At 42.5% G+C, this 21470-nt stretch overlaps 1 long non-coding RNA gene across 1 annotated transcript in view; it reads right to left on the bottom strand.

The window, feature by feature from the left end:
* The window catches only part of LOC136832158 (uncharacterized), a 30555-nt gene extending 11183 nt beyond the window's left edge, over window positions 1-19372 (bottom strand). Inside the window, exons 1-3 of the long non-coding RNA XR_010851102.1 lie at window positions 19071-19372; window positions 12540-12699; window positions 11964-12054 (exon numbers count right to left, since the gene is read on the bottom strand). This is a non-coding gene — a long non-coding RNA (uncharacterized lncRNA). The remainder of the gene's footprint in view (window positions 1-11963; window positions 12055-12539; window positions 12700-19070) is intronic.
* Between the last annotated feature and the right edge of the window lie 2098 nt (window positions 19373-21470).

Genomic DNA, 21470 nt, shown 5'->3' with positions numbered 1-21470 from the left:
CTCTCTCTCATCTCTGGTTCCCAAACCGGTATCACCAATAATTAAGGCTGCTCCCCCTCATAAGGGGTCGAGATCCAGAATTTCGAAAGCTAAGTCTCTGCCTGACTTTGATTCTGAGGCCTTCATAAATCTTTTGATGGAGAAGATCGACTCTAAAGTTGATGCTAAGCTTGATGATATTGCTTCAAGCCTGAAGTCTTCCGGAGAGTCTATGCAATCTTTGACAGAGAAGGTAGAAGCCCAAGAAAGTCTGATTTCCGGGTTCATCCAGTCCGGAGCAGCGCCCCAGTCCCATGTTGTCCCGGATGCCTCCAAACTGCCTCCCTTCGATAAAGGGAACCCATGGCGTCTGGCTTTACATGCTCCCTTGCATAATGACACTTTGACCATCGAAGGTTTAGGCACCCGTCGCTTGGAGGAACTGGAATTCTTCCCGCCTGACTTAGTTCCCCCCTATCCAGGTTTCGCCAGGCTAACGGAAGAAGCCTGGGTTAGGTCTGATAAGGTCCCTATGGAGACGGTTATCTTTCCAAAGGATCAGGCTCAATCTACTCTGTTGCGTGCTCTCACCAGTTGGGAGCGTGAACACTAAGCTCACTCCTTTCAAAGGGACTTTCACGATGTTCTCTACTGGCGATGCCATTCCGACTCCTTGCACTACTAAAATTGCGGAGTTGACTCTTCAAGCGGGTTTGGACGGCAAGCCTATGCCTCAGCTCCGGGAAACGGATTCCACCTCTCTCCTTTTTCCCGGAGATTCGGAGTGTTGGTTGGGAGCTCCGGCAACTTTTACAGTAGGGAAGCTCGATCCTGAGTGTGCCTCCGCCTTGTTCAGTGAGCATCTTCCTCGAATTCCAGAAGCTTTGCTCAAAACAGAATTTGAAGCCAGGTGCAGGTTAGGTCGTTCCCTGCACGCAGTCACTATGTCAGAAGTAACAGCTCTAGCCTATCATGACAAGCCCTTGTTTCAGGTGGTTACAAAGTCTTTTCTGGCTTCCTTCCAGTCAGATCTTTACGACTTTGTAGCCAGACAAAATTGCAGAAAACACATCCTTACGGAGACCACCATCAGACATGAACCTAATAGGCTAATAAAAAGTTCTATCTGGGGACCTAATCTCTTTCCGGAGGATGAGGTTAATGCTGTTATGGCTGAAGCTACTAGAGCCAACCAAAGTCTCCATTCTCGTTGGGGCCTTCCTTTTAAGAGGAAGTTTTCTGAGACATGCGGCCCTCAACCTAAAGGGAAGAGGTTCAGGAGGTTCCAGGGCTTTAAGAGACCTCAAGCCCTGATTGTGCCTCAGGCTGTTCCAGTTTCACAGGTCGGGCAGCCCTCCACATCTAAGGCGCAACCCCAGCAGCAGTTTGTTTTGGTGCATCCGAACCAACATGCTTCCGCTGCACCAACTTTCGTGACGTCCCCACCTTTCAACGCCTCGTTTGAAAGCTCGGGAACATTTCGAGGCTATAACAGATATGCGAGAGGAAGCAGGGCTAGAGCTGCCTACAGAGGTAGAGCAACATCCAGGCCCCTCTCATGAGGAAGGGGAGGCCGCGGGACCAAAGGTAGCAGACCTTCCCCTAATCAATGAGACACCCCAGGTAGGAGGGAGATTGTATCTCTTCAGGGACCGTTGGGCCTTCAGCCCGTGGGCCCACAGCATAGTCTCGAAAGGACTGGGTTGGAGCTGGTGCAAGGGGCCTCCCCCACCAGTCAGGTTCCTTCAACACCCATCCCAGGACTTACAGGACTTTGCAGAAGAACTCCTGCAGAAGAAGGCAATAAGGAAAGTCAGACACTTGAAATTTCAAGGCCGTCTGTTCAGTGTTCCGAAGAAGGACTCAGACAAGCAGAGAGTAATTCTGGACCTGTCCCGCCTCAATTCATTCATTCAATGCGACAAATTCCGCATGCTTACAATCTCACAGGTACGGACCCTACTTCCTCGTGGGGCCGTCACCCTCTATAGATCTTACAGATGCATATTATCACGTCCCTATTTGAGAAACTTCTCCTTACCTGGGATTCAGACTAGGAAAACAAGCCTACTCCTTCAGGGTCATGCCATTCGGGCTCAACATCGCACTTTCGAATTTTTACCAAACTGGCAGAGACAGTCGTTCAAGAGCTGCGGTCCCATGGGATCATGTTGGCTGCGTATCTGGACGATTGGATCATTTGGGCACCCAGTGCCAAAGAGTGTCAAAGAGCAACCCATATAGTCATCAATTTCTTGGAATACCTCGGTTTCCAAATAAACAGGAAGAAATCACGCTTAGTCCCAGCAGCTCAATTCCAGTGGCTAGGGATTCATTGGGACCTCAGCACTCACAAACTGTCTTTGCCACCAGCCAAGAGAAAAGAAATAGCCAAAGCTACCAGACAGTTCCTCAGAAACAAGCATGCCTCTCATCGTACCCAGGAAAGGATTCTCGGCTCTCTTCAGTTTGCTTCGGTGACAGACTTGCTGCTGAAAACCAAACTGAAGACATAAACAGGGTTTGGCGGAAACGAGCCGACAGGCGGAGCAGAGACAACCTTTCTCTGATCCCCCAGATCTTGGGGAAAAGGCTTCGCCCTTGGTCGACAGTCAAGAGCTTGTCAAGGTCAGTGCCTCTCCAATTTCCCCCTCCGTCTCTCGTGGTACATACAGACGCCTCCCTGAGCGGTTGGGGGGGTTACTCCCAACATGGAAAAGTCCAAGGAACGTGGTCGACAGTGTTCCGCCAGTTCTATATAAACATCCTAGAAGCCATGGCTGTGTTCCTAACATTAAAGAAGCTTCGCCCGGCCAAACAGATTCTCATCAGGTTGGTACTAGACAATGCAGTTATAGTACATTGCCTGAACAGGGGAGGCTCCAAGTCAGGTCATATCAATCAAGTGATGATTGCGATTTTCTCCCTAGCAAGGAAACATTGTTGGCATCTGTCAGCCACCCATCTGGCAGGTGTCCGGAATGTCATTGCAGACTCACTTTCCAAGACAACCCCACTGGAGTCGGAGTGGTCTCTAGACAAGAAGTCGTTCGCATGGGTTTGTCTTCAGGTACCGGGTCTCGAGGTAGACCTGTTTGCCACAGAGAGCAACCACAAACTTCCCTGTTACGTAGCTCCCAATCTGGACCCTCCGGCTTATTCCACAGATAATGACAATCGATTGGAACAGGTGGCAAAGGATCTATCTGTTTCCCCCGGTAAATTTGCTGATGAAAGTTTTGCACAAGCTGAGATCATTCAGAGGCCGAGTAGCACTGGTGGCACCCAACTGGCCCAAAAGCAGTTGGTTTCCCTTACTACTAGAGTTGAAGCTCACTCCCAGACCTATTCCCAACCCACAGTTGACACAAATAGTACAAACTCGGATTGTGTCAGCTTCCTCAAGAATTCTCAGTGCCCTAACTTTATGGATTTCATGAAATACGCAGCGCTTAAAGACGCCAAAATTGACCCTCTTAATATATTATTTATTGAGTCTGATAAAAGAGAATCTACCCTCAAGCAGTATGACTCGGCAGTTAAGAAATTAGCCTTGTTTCTGAGAGAATCAAATGCTCATGAGATGACCACAAACCTAGCAATCTCTTTCTTTAGGTCATTATTCGAGAAGGGTCTGGCTTCTAATACTGTTACTACAACTAAATCTGCTTTAAAAAGAATATTTTTACATGGCTTTAATATTAATCTTTCAGACTCATATTTTTCATCTATCCCTAGAGCATGTGTGCGCCTTAGACCAGCAACCCGTCCACACACAGTCTCCTGGTACTTAAATGATGTTCTTAGGTTGGCATCAGACACTGATAATCTTTCATGTTCATACCCGAGTCTGTTAAGGAAAACTCTGTTCTTAGTAAGTCTAGCCTCAGGGGCTAGAATTTCTGAACTGTCTGCTCTTTCTAGAGAATCTAATCATGTTGATTTCCTCCCGTCAGGTGAAGTTCTGTTATCCCCAGATCCTAGTTTTTTAGCAAAGAACGAAGACCCGCAGAATAGGTGGTGTCCTTGGAAGATTGTCCCTCTTCCACAAGATTTATCTCTGTGCCCAGTCAATACTTTAAGGGCTTACTTAGATAGGACCTCTAATAGAACTTCGGGTCCCCTTTTTGTTAGGGAAGGGGGGGGGAATATTTCACTCAAAGCCATCAGACAACAAATTCTTTATTTTATTAAGCAAGCAAATCCGGAATCAGTGCCTAGGGTCCATGATGTTCGTGCGGTGGCCACTTCTACTAACTTTTTTCATTATATGAATTTTGATGATCTTAAGAAGTATACGGGTTGGAAATCACCAAAAGTATTTAAACGCCACTATCTTAAGTCTTTAGAGGCCCTTAAATTTTCCACAGTTGTAGTGGGTAATGTGGTTCCCCCTGGTCCAAATCAAGTTTAGTTTATATGAATTTAGTCCCTGACCCCCTGTCTCACCTGCTTGCCCTGCATCTTCCCTTGGGTCAGTTCTGCCCCTTAGCCTAGCCCATTTATTTCCACAAATGCCTCATTGTCATTTAATTTTGTTAGCCTTAAGTATCCTAGTTGGATTAATATCTAGTATTCAAAATTTTTATCTGAGTACCTCAAAATTTTACTGTGTATTTCTGAATTTTTTTTTTTTTTTACCTGTCTGCCTCTGAATTCTGATTTTGTGATAATGTTTGAATTGTCAGTATTAAAATACATTGAAGTTTTCTTTAAAATGAAGTTTTTATGATAAAACAAAGTTTTATGAATACTTACCTGGCAGTTATATATATATAGCTTAATCCCTGTCGAACGGGCAGATTTTTCAAAACTCGTGGCAACCGCCGAATGGTAGGTGTTCGATTAGGTGGTTAACAACCCTTAACGGGTGGTACTTGGAATCATTCCCGTTTTCAGTTCCTCAGATCATCTCTTGCCCGACCTGTCTCCTGAGGGGAGGAGGGTGGGGCTTTAAAATATATATATATAACTGCCAGGTAAGTATTCATGAAACTTTGTTTTATCATAAAAACTTCATTTTTACGAATAGAACTTACCTGGCAGTTATATATATATAGCTGATTCACACATTTGGAGGAGGGTGAAAGACAGCCAACATCGTTGGGAACAACTATAAGTCGTAGGTAATCACCTTGATTCCTTACCTGCTAAGGTAGCTGACTTCAAAGGTTCCTGCCTCTTGAGTCGCTTTCCCTTAGGAGTGCCAGCCAGGTGGAGACCTGTTATGCTGAAACAACTCAATCGAGTCTGTCAACCGGGTGAGACCAACAATGTGACTAGACTTCTGTACTACCTATTCCCCTTTTATTACCTGTAACCTTACTCAATCTAACCACCTAACCTTGCAGACTAGATATCCACCTATCTAGTTAGACTGGGGTTGCTGTTCCCACAAGGAAGCTTCCTCAGACAACCATAAAAACACCAACCCAATTACAGGTATCCCAAACAAAAGTTAAGGTTGAGGGGAGGTAGTAACTCCTTTACCCAATACCGAAGCTGTAGCTACATATGGGCCCAAGGTGTAACATTTCTCATAATCGACTCTTACCTCTCTGAGGTAATGAGAAGCGAAAACAGAGTCACTTCTCCAAAAAGTGGCATCCATTATTTGTTTAACTGACATATTCTTTCTATAAGCCAGAGATGTTGCAATGGCTCTTATTTCGTGAGCCTTCACCTTCAACAAACCAAAGTTCTCCTCTTCACATAAAAGGTGAGCTTCTCTTATTGTCTCCCTCAAAAAGAATGATAACTCATTCTTCGAGAGGGGCTTTTTGGATCCTTCACTGAACACCACAAAGAACTGGATGAACCTCTTAAGTCCTTTGTCCTAGAAATATATGCCTTGAGGGCTCTAACTGGACAGAGGAGTTTCTCCTCCTCTTGGCCCACTAAATCAGTGAGGTTAAGAACCTCAAACGTCCCTGGCCAGGGTTTGGATGGGTTCTCATTCTTAGCGAGGAAGTAGAGCCTTAATGCACAAACTGCTCCATTACGATTGAAGCCTACTTGCTTCTGTATCGCCTGAATCTCGCCGACCCTTTTTGCTGTAGCAAGAGCCAACAGGAACAGAGTTTTCTTCATTACGTCTCTCAGGGTTGCTTGAGAGATGGGTTCGAACTTCCTGCTGCACAAGAACTTCAAAACCACATCCAATTTCCAGGACGGGGGTCTCAAAGTCTGCTTTGTTGTTTCAAATGACTTTAAAAGATCCTTCAAGTCTCTATCTTGAGACAAATCTATGCCTCTGTGCCTAAAGACCGTAGAACAGCAAACTTCTGTATCCTTTTATGGTGGATACGGCCAGCTTAGAATCTTGCCTGAGGGACAAGAGAAAATCAGCTATCTGGCTCACAGAGGTAGTGGTTGAGAAACCTTATGCTGCTTACACCAAGATCTAAAGGTTTCCCACTTTGATTGGTAAACTCTCTGTGAAGAGACCCTCCTCGCTCTGGTGATAGCTCTCGCAGCTTGTGCTGAAAATCCTCTCGCTCTGACAAGCTTTTCGATAGTCTGAATGCAGTCAGTTGAAGAGTGAGGGGGTTTTGATGATATCTCTCGAAGTGGGGCTGTCTGAGAAGCCTTGGACTTGGAGGAAGACTTCTCGGAAAATCCACCAACATCTCCAACACCTCTGTGAACCATTCTCTTGCTGGCCAAAAAGGAGCTACCAGGGTCATTCTCCCTGAATCGAGGAGGGCGAATTTCTTGACGACTAGATTGATAATCTTGAACGGAGGGAACGCATAAGCGTGTCCATCCCCGTCCAGTCCATCAAGAAGGCGTCTACTGCTATTGCTTCTCTGTCCGGGACTAGGGAGCAGTAGTTGGGGATTCTCTTGTTCTGGCTGGAGGCGAAGAGGTCTATTGAAGGCCTCCCCATAATCTCCACAGTTTCTGGCAAACTTGAAGATTGAGGGTCCATTCTGTGGGCAGAACTTGCCCTCTTCTGCTGAGCATGTCTGCTCTTACATTCTTCTGCCCCTGCACGAATCTTGTCAACGGCTCCACCCTGTGGTCTTTTGCCCACAGAAGGAGCTCTCTTGCTGTTTCGTAAAGTGACAGAATGAGTCCCTCCTTGTTTCCTGATGTACGCTAGAGCCGTGGTGTTGTCGGAATTCACTTCTATTACTCTCCCCGCGACAGATTCCTTGAAGGCTTTCAATCCTAACCAAATGGCCATCAACTCTTTCCTGTTGATGTGCCATACGATCTGTCCCTCTTCCCAAGAGCCTGAGACCTCCTTGTTCTCCAGTGTTGCTCCCCATCCTGACTCCGAAGCATCTGAGAACAACACTAGGTCTGGGTTCTTCCTGCGTAGGGAGATTCCTTCCCCTAAGATCGACGGATCCAGCCACCAACTCAGATGCTTCTTGATCTCTGCTGGAATGTGGAAGGAAAATGAGTCCTCCTGATTCTTCCTGTCCCCAGACTCTTGAAAGGAAGTGTTGCAGAGGTCTGAGATGCAACCTTCCCAGAGAGACAAACTTCTCGAGTGAGGAGACGGTGCCCAGCAAACTCATCCACTCCCTCGCTGAGCACTTCTGTCTCCCCAGGAAATACTGAACCTTCTCGAGGCACTTGGTTTGCCTTTCTTGGGAAGGAGAAGCCCGAAAAAGAGCTGAGTCCAGAACTATCCCCAAATAAAGAATCGTCTGACTCGGTTCGGTCTGGGACTTCTCCTTGTTGATGATGAGACCCAGGTCCTGGGCCATCAGAAACGTCTTGTGTAAGTCCTCCAGACACCTGTTCTTCGACTGGGACCTTATCAACCAGTCGTCTAGGTACAGGGATACTCTTATCCCTTCTTGATGAAGCCATCCTGCCACATTTGACATTACTCTGGTGAACACTTGAGGGGCTGTGCTGAGGCCGAAACAAAGGGCTTTGAACTGGAAGCATTTGTCCTGGATTACAAACCTTAGAAACTTCCTTGAGGTCGGGTGGATGGGGATATGAAAGTAAGCGTCCTGCAGGTCCAGGGATACCATCCAGTCCCCTGGACGGACTGCTGCCAGCACTGACTGAGTCGTCTCCATGGTAAACTTGGTCTTTTCTACAAATCCGTTCAATGCGCTGACATCCAGGACCGGTCTCCATCCACCCGAACTCTTGGGCACTAAAAACAGGCGATTGTAGAACCCTGGGGATCCTAGTTCCAAAACTGGTTCTATCGCTCCTTTCTCCAACATCTGGTCTACTAGATTCAGGAGTGCCTCTTGTTTCAATAGTGTTCGAGTACTGAGCCACTAGGGCTAGTGGCTTTGTTGAAAGTGGCGGTTTTCCCATAAAGGGATCTTGTACCCTTCCTTGATGACTGAGAGGGACCAGGTGTCCGCCCCTCTTGCTTCCCAAGCCTGCCAAAAGTGTGACAGCCTTGCTCCTACTGTTGTCTGGAGGACTTGTTTTCAATTTCTAGAGCGTGTTCTAAATGTCCTTCTGTTAGTTCTACCCCTGTTTCTTGTCTTCTTCCTCTGAATTCAGTTCTAGATGGAACTCTGCCCCGAAAGGGCTGCTGAACTCTTCTTTTCCTCCTTCTTAGCAGCTGAAGGAATTGCCGGAAGAAACCTCCTAGCCGAGCGAGTAAGTAGATCTTGAGTAGCCTTTTGTGCCAGAGTCTGGGAAATATCCCTGACCAAGGACTCCGAAACAAATGCTCCGAGAGGGGGCGTAAAGGAGCTCTGCCTTCTGTCGACTGTAGTAGATTTGGTCATGAAGGAACATAACAAAGCCCTCTTCTTCAAAATACCTGCAGTAAAAGTGAAGCCATCTCATTTGCTCCATCCCTCAGAGCCTTATCCATACAGGCCATAATACTGGAAAGGTCTTCAATTCCTGTTGCCTGAATGGTTTCTGTTTTCTTGGATAGAATTCCAACAGACCAGTCTAAAAAACTAAACACTTCAAAAGATCTAAAAATTCCTTTAATGAGATGGTCTAGTTCCGTCATCGACCACATCACCTTAGCTGAGTTAAGGGCATGTCTCTAGAAGAGTCTACTATGCCAGAGAAGTCCCCTGGGAGGAGGCAGGGACTCCCAGGCCAAGAGCTTCTCCAGTCTCATACCACATGCCCGCCTTGAAGCAAGCCTAGCTGGTGGGAACGAGAAGGTGGACTTAACTGCTTGTCTACGCTCCTTAAGCCAGTTATCAATCCTGGTCAGAGCCTTCTTTGCTGAAATGGACAGTTTCATTTTAATAAAGGCTGACTGCTTCTTCGATTTCTTCCTGCAGAACTGGGACTGAGGAGAACGAGGAGCAGCAGGCTTAAACTCCTCCCCATACAGCTCCAAAGAGAGCGAGAGAGAACCTTATAATCATCAGCCGCATTAGAAGGTTTATCTTCGTCCTCTGAAACATCTTCCAAATCATGCATTCCTCCCAACTCCGTCTCTTTCTCTTCTTGCTGTATTGCGCCAGGGAGGGCGATGCCCGGCGATCTGGTCGGCGAGTTGCGTCCTGGTGCGAGAGCTGGTTGCGCCCTGACAAATAGCCCTTGATGCGTCCTGATGTCGAGAGCTGGATGCGTCCTGGTATCGAGCTGGATGCGTCCTGGCGTTGAGCATTGGATGCGTCCTGGCGCCGAGAATTGGATGCGTCCTGGCGTCGAGAGGAGGATGCGTCCTGGCGTCGAGAATTCACGGCGTTCTTTCCTTCCTGGAGAACCGAAGTCGTAATCTTGCTGAACAAAGGAAGAATGCTTCGGCGAGAGGAAGAAAATTCCTGTCGTTTATAGCGTGGAGGAGAAGAGTCGAGCCTCAGGAGAAGAACCTGAGGTTTTGCTTGGGAGAAAAGAAAGATTCTTATGTTCCAGGCCAGAACTGCGCCCCTTGTTGACTTGAAAGGGAGAGGAATCCAGTTCCCTCTTATCCCAGAAGAAACCTTAGCAGGGGACTCCCTTCTTGATCTCTTCACTGGCAACTTGAGTCCTTACGTCTGTCCGACTGGGGAGGACGACTAAAAGGCCTGAACTAGTGAAGCCAATTGGCCTTGCATGACGGTCATAAAGGATTTTGCAGCAGCTGCTGCATCTTGAGGTTCCAAAGGAGAAGGTTGTCGAGACAAGCTGGGAGAAGGAAGGATTCTCTCGAGAGTTCTCCGGAACCTGAAGGAAGAGGAGAACTCTCCTTCCTCCACCAACAGCGAGGAGAACATTCCGAAAAAGGTCTTGACCTTTTTGCTGGAGCGACGTTTCGGTCGTCGTCGGAAGGAAAAGATTCAGGGGCTACTCCATGCACACGAAAGGGGAGAGTGAGAACGAGGTTGATCCTCTTGCTGCAACCATCTTCTTTTGGTCGGCCTCGACTCCTCATACTGCCATCTACGTCTTGGAGAGGGGCTAGGAGAAGACACAAGCTCTTCCGACACGCCTTTCTGTGGCGGTCATAAGCAGCCTGGGAAAGAGCAACAGGACTGCTTGAGGCGACGGCTGACCGAGGATACGTCCCTCTCACCCCCTTACGATCGTCGACATACCTTCTCCCTTGGTCCTGGGAGCTTGGTAGGGGTCTAGATCTAAGGGCATGACAGGGTCGATCAGTCGCCACCTCCACTGCACTTAGCACAAACACTATCACTAACTTCACTTGCACTCTTACCTTTCTTCAAGGCTTCAAGTTGATCCTTTAGTTCTTTCATCTCAGCAGCCATCCTGGCGAACTGAGGGTCCATAACAGCAGATACAGTTCCTGTAGAAGGAGCAGGGTTACCACCTCAGGAGAAGGATCTACTTCTAAGGGTGATTTAGGAATAGAAGGGTTAAAAGAAATGTCTAGGCTAACATCACTCACAGACCTAGATTTAGATTTAGAAGCCCTCCTTAACTTATCCATCTCTAATTTACGCACATAGCGTTTCATTTCCATCCATTTCTTTTCATCCAAATCCTCGCATTCTTTACATCTTTTATCAAAAGCACACTCAAAACCCTGCACCCTAAACAAACAGAGTGAGGGTGAAGCTTTCGGTAACCTAACCTTGCATTCCTCATTCACACATACTCGAAAAAACTTAGGATCAGACATCTTATCCAAGAACAATCAAAAGAATAAATCGAAAAAACAAGCCACAAAAGCGATTGCCAATCAAAAAGGTCAATATACGTCACCAATTATAAGTCCAATCACAGCGACCTAGGGAAGCGGCGAAAAACCCGACGGATGGACCAGCAACGATGTTGTCAGTCCAACCGGCAGAGATGATCTGAGGAACTGAAAACGGGAATGATTCCAGCTACCACCCGGTAAGGGTTGTTAACCACCTAATCGGACACCTACCATTCAGCGGTTGCCGCGAGTTTTGAAAAAAAATCTGTCCCGGTTTGACAGGGTAACCCGGAAATTTGAAAAATCTGCCGGTTCGAAACAGGGTTCTAAAAAAATTAAGCTATATATATAGCCGGAACCGTCAGAAACCGGGACTGCCAGGTGAACTGCCAGGTAAGTTCTATTCGTAAAATGTTTTACTTTAGTTCTGTTTGTGTATTCTTTGAGGCGGGCCACCAAGCTTTCGTATAGCTAATTCTCTGTCACTATTTCACTGGCTGACACAGGTCGACCCAGAAAATGGATTTTGACAAAGGAAAAATCTATTTCTGGGAAGACCTGTATCACCCAGTGACCCACCTGTTTTTCCCACCCGGAGAAATACTCAGCAGTGGGTGCTAAATTTGGGATGACGTGTCAGTCTCGTGATGACGCCTACTTGGCGGTCGGCTGGGTGACACAGGTCTTCTCCCAGAAATAGATTTTTCCTTTGTCAAAATCCCTTTTTCATGCCAACTATTTAAATGACTAAAATGGCGCTAGATTAAATATAATCTGAATATGCAAAGTAATTACCCATGCAGAAACTAGCACAATTCACATCTTATACAATGAGGTTTTACGCCAAGATTATTTGCAATTACAGTATCTTCCATGTTTAATATGGAAGCATTGTTCCCCATATTCCAAGCATCATCCATCTTTCACAAGTTACCTGATTTCCACAACACAAGATGATGAGTGCAGCTGACTTCCAAAAGCTGACCTTGAATTACCACAAGAAAAAGTAGTAGAGGAGGAGACATCTGAAAAATAAATTGAATTAAAATATTGCATACAGTATACAGTATTACCATCTTTTGTTACAGTCTAGACAGCTACTACTTCTACAGTACAGGGAGTTTTGTAGGGATTAAATTTTTAAGTAACCTTCAAAGTCTACTTAAAATTAAGAAACGTCAAAGATTTCTGGTTTAACAGTAAAAGCTTAAAAAAGTAATGAAAAACTTTATTACCTAATTTCAAGAAAAGCAAGACCCTGTACCTAGTTCTGACAAATAAGTGTTAAAAAATATCAATATATGAAATTATTTCCACTTGCACAGGGCTCAGCCAAAACTCTTTTTCTAAATTGAATAAAAAAAAATTGAGTAAGGTATAACTAAAAATGTAGGACAGCTTGGTGGAATGAGACCAAAGGAAAATTAAAAGTTGAGAATAGAAAGCATTGTTTTTCTGCGTAATACGTTCCACTTCTTATTCTGAGAAGCTGCTGCTATGCTATACTTACGTACTTCAGACTACTACTTGGATAAATGCCTCCAAAAGCTACAGGAACCTTGGACAGCTTTTCATCCACAATTTAATCTTGGTAGCCAGCAGATTGGAATTTGTCTTCTTATGGACTGATCAAATATTGGTAGCAGATATGAAAACAGTTCAATGGAAATCTGAAACACAAACTGCAAATTACTAACAATATCTATACAGTAATGCTTAATAAACCTATTTTTGGCCTAAGTCCAGGTCTAATTGAATATCCTGGAAAAAACAGGATTTTTTATTGTTTGCCAACACCAAGTAACTTTGTCAACCAAATAAAAAATATAAAGATCATAGTTAGAAAAAATTTATGTGGTTCTGTATACTGTATATAAAAACCCAAAATGGGGACAAAATTTTTTTTTTATTTGAAGAGGATGCTTTCATCATTCAGCTCCTGAGAAGAAAGCAACATGATGTAGACATATTTGGGTAGAAATTCTTTCTGCAAAAAGCACCCCAGGCATGGATTATTGACTATCGTCTAAATGAATGTCACCAATACATAAAACAAACTGAATGGAGCCTCCTATTTTGTTACAAGCCCCTATCTCTTTTCTGCTGCCTTCTTTTGCCCTCAAGTTTGTAAGAAATATTTGTCATACTGTAGTGTGCCAGGCTGCATGCTTTTCCCAAATAACATACTTACCAGGTTCATATATCAAGACTGTGAGAACTCTGCACTTGAATTTTCTTGTTTTTTTTTGTTATCACATGAGGTTTCCCAGCCAAATTAAGTGATATTTCTGGGTACATTTTATCCATATCGAGTGTTGATACTTTCATCTACAATTTGTGGGAACTTTCCAATGTGCCATTGGGGTTTCACTGGCTTTTCTTTTTGTAGCAAATAGGCTCACTACCAAGCAATGGCTTTGGTTGCTCCTATTTGGCCATTTAGTGGTTTCTTTCTTCCCATAATTTTTGACACAAGGTGGACACTTTACGAAGTTTTGCCTTTTTACACTATCTGAAGTAGGGGAAAGGAAATCTGTACTGCTGAATATTAGGTACTGTATCTTCATAAAGAGTACTTAGCCTTTCAATTTTATTTTGTCAATAGGTCTCCTGCTCTATTCTTTTGCTCTTAAGTGCAATGTAGTATTTCCCTTTTGCTTTGCATCTTTTTCTTACTGAACACAGGAGAATTACTGCACTTTGTCATTTCCTTTGACAAGGCCTATCAGGGTAAACAGTTTCCTTTCAACACTGGAATGCTTACGTTACTTAATACTGTATTACGACATTCCAGTAACATCATGCAAATGTCATCCCAGAAATTCTGATGAAGTCAATTTGCAGAAAAATAATAATTAGTCATAAATAGTCTGATGTCAGGAAGAACTGGGATTTGTCTAGAGGATGTTGTAGGATGGTTTAAATACATCTCACATTAAGTAGCTGAAGTTCAAATAGCTTTATCACTAAAAACCTTTTCAAGGTAAAATCTTTTAAATGTTTGCCAACTGTGCATCAGTTTTCACACGAAATGATGGGCATAAATAGCATATATACTGCATGTCACTGAAATGAAAATTTACTATACTTTTCTATGCTGCCTAAAGAATTTATAAATCTAACAAGCTTTTTGAAAGAATGTTTAGGAACTGTGATTCCTTTTCTCGGCTAAATTCAATACGTTATTCTGTGTTCAGAATTTTGTTGTTAATTATTTTTAACAAGTATGATAATGAACCCACAAAATACAACTAAACTCATAATTATAACATGAAAAATAAAATTACAGCTAGCATAAATTTATAAGCAGTAGCCAGAAATGTTCTTTATCATGAAAAATTTGGACTACCCACGACCCTTAGCAACCCTTCGATTTTTACAAAGGCCTTTGTAGTGACCCTCCCAAGTGCTCCAGCATGCAAGCACAGTTTATTAATTTAAGATCTCTGTACTCAGGATAACCACATAAATTACCTAAAACATTCAACAGAATCATTTTGGGATTTTTCACTGTTTCATGACCATTGATCAGGATTCTGATGGTAATACAGGTTATTTTGGCAGGTCTACCACAGAAAGAAAGGCTTCTCAAGTCTTCTGAGTGGGACCCTTGAGTTACGTCCAGAATAACGAAAAACCACAAAAAAAAGGTTAGGGAACCCTGATATTCCAGTTCTTAACAGAGAAACTTTCAAGAGCATTTTTCTTGTGTTACTGTAACACTTCTTGACAAAAGAGATTAGTTCTATTTGGCCCACCTCAATCGGGTTTCATCATGATAGTACAGGCTGTTCTTCAAGCTGCGCCTTGTCTACTACAAGTTAACTATTAGTTCCCCTGCAATCTAGACTGCCTTTTCGTGCTGGATTTGTCTTGGGAAAAGGCATCTAATATCAATCAAGATCAGGGGCATTACCAGCAGTTTCACAAGTTGAGATTCTGATTCGGTCCCACTCTGCGGCTGTTCTATGATCAGGCTTAGAGCTACCTCCAATACACAGTCTCTTCATGCAGTTACCATTATAGGGTTAACTTCTCTGGTCAGAAGTGGCCAGCAACTTTGGAATTTTTCTCTTTTTTTGGAATACACACAATGTTTCTGCAGATCTCTATGCAAATAAACTTCTCAGACAACCTTGATGACATATCATCAATTATTGCAGCCAAATGAACTTCCAGACAACACTGATGACAACACCAATAACCACAGTTTAACTCATTACCATGAAAAATGAGTCTCAATAGCCTGTTTGACAAACTTCACTGTGTTCTGGGAGAAAGTTTATCCCCTTACAATAGGAATATCTGATCTTTAACATACTTCTCAAGGAATAATTGCTAGCATCATTCTACTGTTACTTACCCCAGTAGTTTTCAACCAATCAAACTAAAAGACTCTTATGTTAAAGTACCTATACTTTGTCTAACATTCTTTGGTTTCACTTATGTCTTCAATTTAAGAATGGCTGTCATTTGTGTAAGAAGTGTTGACGCTGATACTTGAAAGTATATTTTATTTTACCAGAATGCATAAAATAATGCTTTATTCATCTAAAAGTAATATTATTCTCTTCCACTGATTCTCCTCGACAAAAGAATCCCAGGCTGAAAGCCAATCACCATACAGGATGTGAAAAGTGGAAATAGGCGAATTTGCTGTGTACCTCCAAATCTCAAAGCAGTGTGCATTGCTAATGGTGAGGCAGTACCAGAGTTGGGTTGTGATGCATTTCTTTATTGAACTTTTATATAATTTATCCAGTGACTTACAGCACTCCAGGTCAACTTAGGTGGGTGGGGTCCTGGTCATTCCAGCTGTAACATCCAGACTAGCAAACAGGTGAAGTGGGTGTATATAATACTTGGATCCCCAAGGGGCTGGTACTATATATGGCATCCCAAGGAGCTTCCACCCTGTCTTACGGCCTAAACTTCATATGGCCTAAAGTTGTGACGGCCTTACAGGTTCACGGCCGAAAATAACATGGCCTAATCATCCCAAACTCTGTGGGTTACAGGCAGGCCATCAGTCAGGTAAGGGCCCAGGTCCCAGGTTAGGTTAGGTTAGGTTAGTATGCATCATATATTTTACCCAATTTCTTGAGCACTCAAGGTAAAGTTGGGTGGGCCACAGGCCAAGTATGGGTCCAGCTACTTGGGTTAGGTTCAGAAAGAGTGCCTTCCTGAACTTGACTCATCTATTTCCCCCAGCTAACAGCCCCTGTTTCACACAGGGAACCTACATTAGTCTGACACAGGGTACAGGGAGATTTATGGGCTCCCTGAACATTTCCTGGTAAAAGTTTGTTTCCGTTCCGAACTCCAATTCCACATGAGGGCTAGTACTAAACAGTGATTCATCTACACTTTCGCCATGTTTAGTACTAGCCCCTAGGGGGTCCTATGTATTTTGCTTTGTTTAGTACCAGCCCCTTCAAATGTCCCTAAGTGCATTCTACAAAACTGAAACTTAGAAAAAATCCCCAATTATTTACTTGTATATTATTTTTTATTGTGATAAATATTAGTTTGCAAGAATTATGTATAATAAATATTTTTTTCATTTTTTAGGAAGATTCAAAAGATTAAATAAAAAATCGAGTAGGGCTGTTCGGACTGGAAACAAACATTATCCCATTTCCTATGGTATTGAATATCAGTCACCAAAAACAATAACTACAGAAAATGGTACAATTTTACTTTAAAACACTATTTCATTCTGGACTGGAAAATGTAATTTTCCTGTTTTAATGTGCAATCTGAATATTTTTTATGTTTGTCTCATTAGCAAATGACCTTAACAACCACACCTAACCCAACCTAACCTTACTCTTGTGCATAATGTTAGTTGGATAGTTGGAAAACATTCCATGAACTGACCCTAATCTGAATGAGGGCTATCAGTAGGATTAAGGCCCTTGTATTCCATTTGTTTTGCATTTTCCCCATTCCAAAAACCCTGCTTTCCCACTATGGTCTCTTGAATCAGTGGCATTCCAGGGGGGGGCTGTTTGAAATCGTTCCCTAGGCCCCAAAATACAAAATTTAACCACTGCTGCTATGACAGGACAAGCTTAATCCAGTGGGCCCAAAATGGTCAAGGGCCCCATTTATATTTGGGTTCGAAAGTTTGGGGTCCAATAAAGGGCCCGAAAGTTTGGGGTCCAATAAAAGTTTGGGGTAAAGGCCCCAATTTCAATTCTGTGAACAAGGGGTATTATTTTACTTATGGACATTAATTGCTTTCAACATAAAATATAGGTTTTTCTGTTGTATTATGATGTGATTTGAATGATTTTGGTTATTTCCATCGCAAAATGAATACTTATAATAGGGCAAAACTGTAATCCCCAATATTCCAATTCATATTTTATTAATTTTGTATACAGTATATCATTTGCGGGGAAGGATAAGTAACGATGAAATAAACCTCAAAATCATTCAAATCACATCATAATACAACAGAAAAATGTTATGTCCATAAGTGAAATAATACCCAAAAAGTAACAAAAATGTTATGGAAAAGAAATAGGGCTCTCCAGGGGCTCCTCCCAATAGTAGAGCTCATTATAGACCTCCTCATACGGATCAGAGGAAGGTGGGTAACGTTGATTGGGGTAAGAGCACGGCAGATCTAAGGTAATTGATTACTGCTTATAGGGGTCCTAATTATCCTCTGAGGGCCCCCATAATGGCCCCATTTACCCAGATAGTACACATTCAAATGATTCAATGAATCTGGCCTTCTGCTTAATGCAGGGGACCGGTGGCCCCATTGAAGGGTGCTTGGGCGAGCCCTGTTCTACCTTCCCTTCAGTCTATTCTGCCTCATTTCACTCTGTTCTAACTTCTACCTCCATTTACTCTGTTCTACCTCCCTTCCCTCTGTTCTTCCTCCCATCACTCTGTTCTACCTCCCTTTACCTATGTTCTACCTTCCCTTCATTCTCTTCTACCTTCCCTTCATTCTCTTCTACATTCCCCTCACTCTGTTCTACCTTCCCTTCACTGTTTTAACTTCTTTTCACTCCATTCTACCGCTCGAAACTTTGTTCTATCTCCACTCACTCTGATCTAACTCCTTTCACTCTGATCTACCTCCCTTCGCATAATGGAGTCCCTTCCAGCAATATTGATTCACTTAACTCTTTCCACATCATATCGCCATCAGAGTACATTACTGTTATCCTCATTTTTACCATTTATCATTATGTTCAACTGGATTAAGTGGATCTTCAATTATTCAATGTACAACTAGTTTCAAGATATAAAATTTCTGAAATTTGCATTTACAAGCGCCTTTTAAAATGATCCTACAATTGCTCATATTCTAAACATGTTCCCAGGGGGAGGGGGGGCGGCTTACAGCAGCCCCCCCAAAACCCTCCACCTGCTTTGGCTCGCCTCCCACCCCGTAAGAGGGGCCCCAAATGGGACTGTGCCCCCAAGGGCCTCAAAATGTCTAGGAACGACCCTGCCTTGAATTGTAGGATATACGCATGGGGTCCTCTATCCTACCTCTAGAAGTACACAATTGCTAACAAAACAAAAGGCATAAACGTTCAAAGCACACATTAAAACATAAGAAAATTATATTTTCACGACCAAAATGAAATACTGATTTAAAGTAAAATAATACATTAACATAATTCCAAGCTGAACTCTACTGTGGATAATTTACAGAATTATACCAAATCAGTTACCTAGCCTGTGTCACCATAACTTACCTACAGAGGTGTGCTTAAAAATACGATGGCAACAACCTTCTGCATGAATATAAATATGTAAATAATCCGTGGTAGAATGCAAATCAAAATCTTTGCACAACAGCAACCTAATCTACTTATGTAGATGTACTTACATTAATAGAGTTATTTATAACTATCTAAGAGTTGTTAGGCTATACTAGCAAAAGACTAGGCCTACATACATTCATCTGACACAATTCTAATTTGCACGCTTGGAAATACAGTATAATTGGCAGAGCGGTAGAACTAGATCTAAAGTACAGTACATAGTAGCATGTTTGAAAAATACTTACAATTAACATGACGAAAATAAAAAACAAGAACAAATTTTCCAGCGAATGGATCGGAAAACAGAAAGCATACGGGTCACTCAAGGTCCGGGTATTTGTGATTGTGAACTTGAGCAGAACCTCAGAGTTTAAAGTGTTGCCAGCTGTATCTGCGCATTTTCCCCCCATTAAATCCCCGCTCATACAAATTTTCCCCTGTAATTTTCCCTTCTACGTTGTTATCACTATTATCATTGTGTATTATTATTATCACCATCCAATGTGTAACCTAGTTGGCATGGGTCACAAATTCATCACAATAGGGAAAGCAACGCAGCTGCCCATTAGGGGGAAAAATTGAAAGGAATAAAGTTTAAAAGAGAAATAACACAGAAAAACACATATGATGATACTGTGATTGGTTTCTTTACATGCTTACAAAGGAGAGACTATACAACAGAAACATTAAGTTTAAACAAAAAGACTTTGCTTAATTTCGGTAAGATAGAAATGGTAATTTATTTTACTGAAAGGCAGAAGTGACAGTGGCGAAATTCCTGAAATGGTTATGACAATTCAAATGTTCCATTTCTTTCATTCAGTCATCCATAACCAATTTGCTTTAATGGTGGAGGCAAACTGTTTGTGCAAGAAGATACAGACGAGAGAGTGACTTGTTTGCTGTTAGCTTAGGCCTACAACATGGATGTTATGTCTCCAAGGCTGTCTAATAATTTCGTGGGTATAGTAATATGAAAAGTCAGTGAACGGAGAGTCACGGAACGGTTGATAATTATAGATGGTACAATACCGATTGGTTGACAGTGAAGGGAACTGCAGAAATTAGCGAGAGTGTGAAATCCCAAGGAAGATTGACTCGAGTAATAAATGTCAGCCTGGATGGTAAAAGAGTTTAAACAGTTGAATCGTATACGTAGTTGGAAGTAAATATAATGAATGATGGTATGCTGTGAAAAGGTGAGTCACGGCCACGTGACGCAATTAAGGGAGGTTGCAGAATACGAGCAAAAGTTTGAGAAGTGATTTAGAATGTTCATGGAACTTGCATAACCAAAAACTGATTAACTTTGCCCTACAAAATAACAGTTACTGACATGTTCATCCTTACTCTGCATATCCAATACCACATCTTCAGCTTAACCGCTAATTTGGAATCAAAAGTTTCTCGATTTGTCAGAGTATTTGCATACGGGGTTAAGAAATCCCCCTTTACCACACTGAGGGTTTGAATTTCCGAATCAGGGAAATTTAACAGTTATTGGCAACATTGATTATAAACAGAAGTACTTGATGGGCAATCTTCAGGATGTTTTAATTTTGGAAACTGATTCCCTTATACTAACTTCACCAGCGTTGTGACTTCTTTTTAATTGTGACATGTCTTGTTTCTTATTCGGCACATTCGGCTCTGCTCCTGAATGACAGATGACCAGTAAGGGAGGGAAAATTTGATCTCTAAATTAAGATAGTGACGTTATTTCGAAGTCTCAGAATAATCTACATTTCTAAACTGGTCTCTTTATTTTTTGTTTTTTTTTTCAGTTAAGAGAGATAGATGGCCAATGCTGCCCAGATCAACGTGTATATATCTTAAATGATAGGCTACATACACGTCTTAAGCAGAAGGCGGTGGAATGAGTAACAAAATAGGCTACTGAGGAAGGAACGGAATTCCACTCAATGAACAATCAAATCAAACTGGTGATTCCCTGTGCGGGCTGTGCCATATCTTCCACGGTATAAGACACTAACCAGTGCTGATATTCTGTGCTGTATAATGCTGAGTAAACATAAAACGTGTTTAAATGTTTAAACTGAGATTTAGCAAAATTATTAGGTTATAACTTTCTTTTAGAATAAATACTGTTACCACCACACCACCATTACTTAAGAAGTTAAAAGTATTTTGTTGATATCGAAGTTATGAATGAAATTTTGTGTCGCTTATATTGAGACGTCAGTGCCGTCACAATTGTGCAAGAACTAGAGATTCTTTTATTATCGGTTAGGTAACTATAATTCGTGCCCGTCTTGCAATCGTAAACTTATTAAAAAATGATAAAATGAAGATTTTAAGAAATCGTTGGTTATTGGTATAGTGTATAGTGATATTTAGTAAAAGAAAACTTTTAAAATATAGAAGATGGACTTCCACGGTATACTAAATTATATAGACCATGCGTAAATTATAATCCTCAACAAAACCAGTCATTTCTGTAGATTTAGGCCCGTTTTTTTCTCACGCCTACTCAACACCCACACTTCACTCTTATACCGGAGAGCTGGCTCAGTTATTTATTAAGTTACAGCTAGCTTTGCACACCTGCTAATCCCTTGCTTTACCTATCATATCATCCCATCATTCGGAAAATGTACCATTGGAGCACTGTTTCAGAAATTAGT

Source organism: Macrobrachium rosenbergii, chromosome 49, assembly GCF_040412425.1.
Source record: "Macrobrachium rosenbergii isolate ZJJX-2024 chromosome 49, ASM4041242v1, whole genome shotgun sequence".
Taxonomy (NCBI): Eukaryota; Metazoa; Arthropoda; class Malacostraca; order Decapoda; family Palaemonidae; genus Macrobrachium; species Macrobrachium rosenbergii.
Note: the sequence above shows the minus strand (reverse complement) of the source record. Positions and strands in the feature narration are given on the sequence as shown.